Source organism: Lathyrus oleraceus, chromosome 1, assembly GCF_024323335.1.
Source record: "Lathyrus oleraceus cultivar Zhongwan6 chromosome 1, CAAS_Psat_ZW6_1.0, whole genome shotgun sequence".
Taxonomy (NCBI): Eukaryota; Viridiplantae; Streptophyta; class Magnoliopsida; order Fabales; family Fabaceae; genus Lathyrus; species Lathyrus oleraceus.
In genome coordinates, this window is record NC_066579.1 from 413,920,681 (window position 1) to 413,929,148 (window position 8,468).

General features: G+C 34.5%; 1 long non-coding RNA gene across 1 annotated transcript; it reads right to left on the reverse strand.

Moving 5' to 3' along the window:
* Positions 1 to 210: 210 nt before the first annotated feature.
* On the reverse strand, positions 211 to 1,935 carry LOC127077075 (uncharacterized). The gene is made up of 2 exons (XR_007787065.1): positions 1,656 to 1,935; positions 211 to 521 (listed from the first exon to the last, which is right to left on the reverse strand). It is a non-coding gene; the product is annotated as an uncharacterized LOC127077075 (long non-coding RNA).
* Between the last annotated feature and the right edge of the window lie 6,533 nt (positions 1,936 to 8,468).

Below are 8,468 nucleotides of genomic sequence, written 5' to 3' on the forward strand. Positions count from 1 at the left end.
CCCTTAAGTCCATAATCCATTGATTCATTATTTATAGTGCATTCATTGGCCCATTAGTTCTTGATTCATATTTCTCATTCATAAGTTCACTTGGCCAAGTGTTACAAGTCCATAGTCCATTCAAAGTTATGATTCAAATTTGAATTTATTTGGAGGGATGTTATTTATTTGAAAAATAAGACAGTTTTCATTGATGTAAAGATCATTCTATTCAAATAAAGGTCCATTCATTCATTCAACACTTATATTGTCCATTACAAAAGGAAATACAAAAAAAAAAAACGTAAATTTTACAAAGGTTGACTTTTTGTCAACCGGTTGACCAAAGTCAATCAACCTCTTTTTCCATGACCTAAACCCTAGTACTAATTGTAGCTTCATTCTTCATTCTTCAATCTTCCATGACTCCATTTGCTTCATGAGCAAGAAAACTCAACTTTGCACCAAGTTTGCTTCTTGCTATGCCATGAATGCTCACTTGCCTTGCCTCCACCTTACCTTGCAACTTTGTCAAGCTAGCCCTGCACTCAATCCATAAACAATGCAGAATCAGTCCATACATTAGCATACATAGGTTCATTCATATGGCTCACATACCTAACTTTCAAGTCCTAAGTTGCATGACATCAAGCATTAACCACGTCCATACATGACATCAAGCAATCATGCTCATGATAATAACATTTACTACTGGAGTAAAAAACTAACAACTCATGTTCATACACCATGATATCAATTCAATTTCCAACCACATAACAAGCATAATCATCCCTAACAGTTCATAACCTTTTGGGAGTTAACAATAACATTTTGCAACTTTAGCATGCATCATTAATTACCTAATAGATACCATCCAATTCACAACAGGTATAGTCAAAGCATAACATGGTTTTCATCATAACAGTCTAATCTAGTTGCATTATTGACAACAGTTCAAACTTGTTTCTAACTTACTAACCAATTACTAATGCTATTTACTAATACTTTCATGGTAAGAATTTAACATAGCAATCAGTCCAGCATAACAATCAGGATCTTCTAATTTCCCTAATTGCTAACAATTAACAGTTCGTTAACTGACTAATTCATAGTTAACTGATAACAACATTTCATTAACATGAATTTAAACTAACCATAACCTCCTAACTCTAACTGCACAATAATAAGCACCACAATATAACATAGTTCATCTAATTCAATAATATTCTAACTTCACTTAACTAACTGAAGCATCTAACAACTAACAAACTAACAATTAACAGAACTCAACCAACTCAAACTAAACCTAACAGAGATTAATAATAGAATATTAAGCCTCCAACAGACTTCAACATGAAAATTTCTAACAGAGTTATCATTCTAATCCAATCACTTTTCATTTTGACCAATCATTAGCATAATCACCATTTTTCTGAAATCACAGAAATTCACTTGCGCTCCTTCATTTCACTCCACAGACTCATATTGCAAATCTCACATTTCTCTTCATCAAAATCTCTCACTCTCCACCAGTTTCAAGCTCTCTCACGCATGCATTAACATAGCAATAACCACGATCACACACAGAACAGAAGAGGAATCAAAGAGCAGAAGAAGAACAAAAGAGTTGAAAGCAGAGAAGCGGATCGAAGAAGAGAAAAGAGGAGAATTGGTACTTGCACAGTCATCGGAGAAGCATTGCATCATCATGAGCAACTGCCTCTTGCTCATACTATCAGATTAAATTTATCGAACGCGGCCACGATACGTCCGCAAATCTTCTCAATTTTGTGCATGAATACGGATTGATTCCGATTTGGTAAGGACGGACGACGAATTGAATAGGAATTTGGTGAAGCTCCATCTTGGATCCGGAGTCGATTTCTTCATAGCTTGTGTTTTATTTTTTTGAGAGTGAAGAAGCGTAGAATCAAAAATGAAGTTGAGTTTGTTGAGTTTGTGTGTGGCCTGAATATGTTGGCTTGGGTCCGTTTTGGTGGTTTGGAGCTTGGGATTGGGGGCCTAGCTGGACCAAGCACCTTTCAATACACACCACCTGCTTTGGGCTTGCACACCCCTTGAATCTTAATTAATTAATCACTTAATTAATTTAATCACTTATGATTAGGCTTAATCATATTTCTATTTTTTTTCTTAATTGATTAATCATGTTTGTTATATGGATTAATTATAATTTATGTTAGTCATTTAATTAGTTAATTATGATTTAATCAATTAGTTGTCATTAGTAGATATAATTGTTAATTAATCAATTAATTAAAACCTTTAGAAATTTTAGGTTTTCGTTAATTGAACTTAGCTTAATTTAATTTTTCATCACATATTCATGAATTGTTTTAATTGATTAATTGGTTCTAAATAATCTTGATTTTATTTCCATTTAATCAAATTTATACACATTGACCATTTTACCCTTAGGTATAGGATTTCTGATTTTGGCATGATCCCTTAGCTTAGAGTTTACTTAGAACCATTTGATCCAATTAACTGATTAATCATTAAATTGTTGTACATAGCATATCTAATTTCTCTTAATCCCACTGATTAATATTGACTAAAGGTCACTTTTGTCAACCAAATCCTTTGTATTGTGTTGTAATCCCCCAAGCCTATTCAAGTTATCAAAAGACCCTTGATCACTTGATATGGCAAGACCATTGTGCTTAAGTTGTATTGGATATGCTAAATCTCAGGAACTCAAGATCTCGAGGTTCAAATCCAAGATCAAGACTTTAAAGTCAATGTCAGTCAAGCACAACTAACAAAGTTGACTACTTCTCAAGCACATCAAAGGTCAACACTTGTCAATCATCATTCAGATTCTGTGACACGGGCCTTAAGAAATAGAGAATAAATGAGAGTGGAGAATTCCATTAACTCATTCTGGATATCTTTGGGTGCGGCACGAATGACCCAATTGCTCATCGTATTCACCTTTATTCATAGACTTTAGCATAATTTAAATCAAATGAATGTCAAGTATTCTTCTACGAAAAGTAGCATTGCACCATCATGATCAACACCCAGGATCTCCTATCAGCAACTTGCCAATTCTGATTCAAAGTTGTACGCCATGAGCCTTAAGAAACAAAGAATGATGAGAGTGGAGAATTCCTATCCTTGTTTAGGGTATCCTTGGGCACGAGAGGAATGGTCTGGTTTCTCAAGGTATTTGCCTTTGTTCATAGACTTTAGTGCAATTTGAATCATACAATTGACAAGCCTCCTTCAAGCAAGCATCAATTATTCAACACTTCAATAATGGAGCATTGTTGCTATCAGCACCTTGTGGTTGTACACCCTTTTTCAATCAATTCAATCCTCTTTTTCCTGTTAGGTTTTGGACCTTGGAAAACTTTTCTTGCCTGTTAGGTTTTGGACCTTGGTAATCCTTCTTGCCTGTTAGGTTTTGGACCTTGGCAATCTTTCTTGCCTTTAAGGTAATAGACCTTGGCAACTTGATCTTACCCCTTGAGATGGTGGACCTTGGCAAGCTCTTTTTGTGCCTATGGAGTTATAGACTTTGGCACTTGGTTATATTCCTTGACAATCCCTTTGATTAGCCTTGTAGAGTTATGGACTCTTAGGAATCCCCTTGCCTATCAGGTTATGGACCTTGGAAATGCTTTCCTTTTCCCTGAGAGTTGGACTCTAGCATCCTTTCTCTCTGCCTTTTAGGTTGTAGACCTTGGTAGCTCAGTTCCTTCCCATTATAAGTTATAGACTCTAGTAGTGATTCCTTGTCTAGCAAGTTGTGAACCTGGGCACTCCTTTTTCTGCATCGAAGGGTTGTATACCTTGCCAATCAATATATCACTTCTCTTGCCACAGTCTCTTGCTGTTAGCCCTAGTGGGCTAAACTACAAAAGTTATGACTTTCTCATTGCACGGTGAGAATATGTAGGCACGAGAATTCAGATTCTCCGCGGGTTACCCTATTTATTACTACCTTATTTATTTCCACCTCAGTTTTTCTTCATTCATCAATCAATACTATCTTCTTGAGATCAAATACAATTCCTCCTTGGATTGCATGCACATCCTTTTAGGACAATATAACGGCAGTCCACCCTATGAATCAAGAGATGTTTGGCAACAAAACCAAACACGTCATTCCTTCTTTTTTTTGGCTAAGACGCTTGTTCACTCTTAGGTTTGAAGATTATTCCTTCATGGATCCAATATACCATTCTTCTTTGATTTCAAATTGTTTTTTCCGTACTGTGATATATTATTCACTGTACTAAACAACACTGCAGCCAACCCTTGAAGTTGTGTTTGTCTTATAAGTCCCTATTGCTTAGGAAAACACCTCTCTCTTTGTTTCCACTGCAGTTAGCCCTTGGAATCGTGTTTGTCTTATAAGTCCCTATAGCTTAGGCAAACATACTTTTGTGTCCATCATTCTGTTGGTACAAGTTATACTTTTTATAACTTCCTTATCTCTCTTCTTTGTTCTCGTGGTTCCATGAACTACGAGTGCTCCGACTCTCTCATTTCACAATGAGAATACTTAGGCACAAGGCTTTGAATCCTTGGCGAGCACAATCCTAATTATTTTTATGGCCTTAGGGCACCACTTATATCTTTCATGAACTATTATCTACCTTCAACCATTGAACCATCCATTCCACGTGATATGTTGTTATCTTTGAGCCAAATACACTATCTCTTTGAGCTCTATCTTGTGTCAGCTTGTGAACCAAGAGTTGCTTGTGATATGAAACCAAACACTTAATTCTCTTTGTTTTCAGCCATACCATAAGTGGCACCACGCTCTGGCTACCCCCACATATGGTTCACACTAATTTTACTCTTGGGTTCAGATTTCATCCCTTTTTGGAGGTCAAATCATGTAATCCTTTGGTTCAGACCATACCTTGATCACACCTTCTTTTCATCTCCCATCATTAGTTCCATTAACTATGAAGCACTGAATTCCTTATTGCATTATAAGGATACGTAGGCATGAGGACTCTAATCCTCATCGAGCATTCTATCTATTCTCTTCTTTCCCCTTATCCTTTCACGGGTAATCTTTAGATATAACACCCATTCGAGCAAGAATAATCAACATAACTCCCATGGAGTACCATGGATGTTAGAGGTGTTAATACCTTCCCCTTGTATAACCGACTTCCTTACCCAGATTTCTCTTTCTCTGGGTTTATCGATGTTTTCCCTTTCCTTCGGGAATAAATAAAGTTCGATGGTGACTCTGTTGTATGTTCAAGCGTATGATACGTTCGGATATATTTTCGCTATCTTTAGTAGGAAAATATGTTGTATTTCCTATTTCTTTTGGGGCTAACTCTTGTCGTATACCCATCACCACCATATCTGGACAAATTTTATTACTATATTTTGTATTTCCTTTAATGTTTAAAAGTGTTCCAATCAAACTATCACACACATTTTTTTCCACATGCATCACATCAAGATAATGTCTTATATCGATGTTAGACCATTATGGAAGATCAAAGAACACCAAACTCTTTTTCCAAATACTTTTATCCACATGTTCTTTTTGGTTCTTTCTAAATACAACATTATTATGTTGTTGTATTTTATAAAATTCCTCCCTGGTTAAGGGCTTTGGAGCGATAACAAACTCTTGCTTTCCATTAAAAGCCTTCCATAATCTATGATATGGATGATTGGATCTTAGAAATTTTATATGCCCAAAGGTAAACAATATTTCTTCCATTTTGTAGTTGGTGGGAGAATTTATCATCTTAACATATAAGACACATTTTATGTCCCTTAACGTTGTATTTAGAAAAATTAATGTATGCAAGAAAGTCATTGATTGTGCAAAACAACATGACACATATCTTAAAATTATCACTCGTATACGCATCATTAACATTAACGTCTTCCTCCCACAAAACTCTTAAATCTTCAATCAATGGAGTTAAATAAACATATATGTCGTTTCTTGATTATTTTAGACCCGAAATCATAATTGATAATATCATATATTTATGCTTCATTCACAACTACAAAGATACGTTGTAAATTATGAGAAGAATGAACAATGAAGTATGGTTAGTACTCATATTACAAAACAAGTTCATTTTGTCGGTGGCAAGTCCAAGCCTAATGTTCCTTGGCTCAAGGGCAAAGTCCAAAAACAACGCCTCGATTTTCTTCCATTGCAATGAATCACCTACATGGAGAATTTTTCCATCAAATATTATTTCACCTGCATGTCATCTAGTATTATTTGTGTCACTTACATTAGCAAACAATCTCTTGAACCTTTGAATTATTGATAGGTGTAACACCCTAAACCCTAAACGCTTATTTTATAAAAACATGCAGATAATTTACTCAACAACACAGTGTCACGTTTTCTCGGCATAAAACAACTTTATAAATCATCATATTATAGAAGCAGAAATAAATTAATAATAACTCAACTTTAATTATCTCATTAATCAAAATTAACTTCATTTTAACATATAAAGGAAATAGTTCAACAACTCTCAAAAACACAAAATAGAAAGGTAACACATTCCAATGTTACACTATTAGAGTGACACACAAATACTCAAAGAACTAAAAATCAATAAGTGACAAAGAAGGCTACTACACCATCCTCTAAAACATAAAAACAACCAAGGCTCTTCTACCTGAGTATCTGCACCACATGCATAAAGAATAACACAAACAAACTAGATAGGGGTGAGAAATACATTCATATATGTAGTGGTGCATAAAACATAAAGGATAGTTCAAATAATATCACTCATTAATCACATAAATCATCCATAATAATAATCAATCACAATACAGTTATGTATGCAATGTATTTTAAATCCTCTACTCTAATGCACGTGGTACCAAGGTTTTTGGATATCATAAGTATGTTACTGATTAATCCACTCGGCACTAGTTTCATCTTTGAACCTGATTCCATCTCTGAACCATCATACTCGTTACAGGTACCATCTGTGAACCTGAGACTCGTCACTAGACCAAAGTTTGTCATCATCATACTCGTCACATGTTCCATCTTTGAACCTGAGACGCGTCACTAGACCGAAGTCCATCACCTATCTATGATATACATGATGCATGAATGCAACAAAAAAAAATGCAATACTCGTCTCAAACCTTCAACTTCCATACTCATTATCGGTTCCTCTTTGAACCTGAACTCAACATGAACATCGTTTATATAAGGTCACACATTGGTTCCTCTCTAAACCAAACATCCCATCACAACTCAACAAGTTTTATCATAATTCAGCATAATAATTAAACTATATAATTTCTTGAGAATGCTCACCAACAACATCAAAACAACATCAGACAACCATTAACATTCGACAAGGCATACTCATAACACAACAGAGCTCACAATTAACTCTAACAACTTTTACTCATAGGTTAAGAGTCACGAGACATATTCTAACCTTAACTCAATTACTCCTCAAATCAACTCTAAACATATCTGATGACTCAAACTTAACTCATTTAATTTAACACAACTCTAAACATATAAAATAACTTAAAACTCAACTCATTTAATTTACATATCATCTTATCAAAACAACCCAAAAATCATCTTTCCTGCTAGTCATACATCAAATTCTAATAAATATTTAAAATATCAAATGAAGTCGGAATCAAGCAAATGGATATGTTTTACAAAGCTTAGAGTGTCTATTTTAATACTATGATTTTATTTAAAGACTAAAGATCTCAATTGGTACAGTTTAATCAAACAATAGGAACTGCCGCAGGCACTAGATAAAATGTTTCTTCAGACTTGGAACTAGTATTTCTCCTACTAAACATAATTAAATGATATACTTATTAAGTCTAATGTATATTAAATTTTATCTATTTTCTTATGATATAAATTTTACTCTTAAAGAACTTATGAAAATTGAGTTATGCGTGAAAGAAGACAACCAACGCATGACTAAAATTTGACTACGCGCATGGTATTAAAAAAATAGAAAACTGCTACTGTCGTAAAGCTCTCAAGCCCAATTCTCCACTTCAAAATAAAGTTTATCGCGTTATTTTTCTAATGCAACTGAACGCACCTCAAACGGACTTACGAAACTCAAGTTACGCATGAAATAAGGTGGACAATCCCCTTTTATGTCTACCTGTGATTTCTCCGATTCTTCCCCATTAAAACATACCCAAAACTCCATTATTCGAGTTCCAACAGTCTTAAAACACATAACAACTCATAGTACTTGAATCATACGGTAGTTACCAAATTAAAACACCAAATTAACACTATCACATCAATCCATCATATTTTTTCATTAACACACAATATAAGCATATGTACAATAACATCTTCAATTTCACTATGGAATATAATCATACGAAATTCATGTCAAAAACAATAACTAAGCACGATTAATATAACCAAAATGGAAACACATCAATCTAATTGTTGAGGTTTTGTATAAACCTCACATAATTCAAGCCCTCATCAA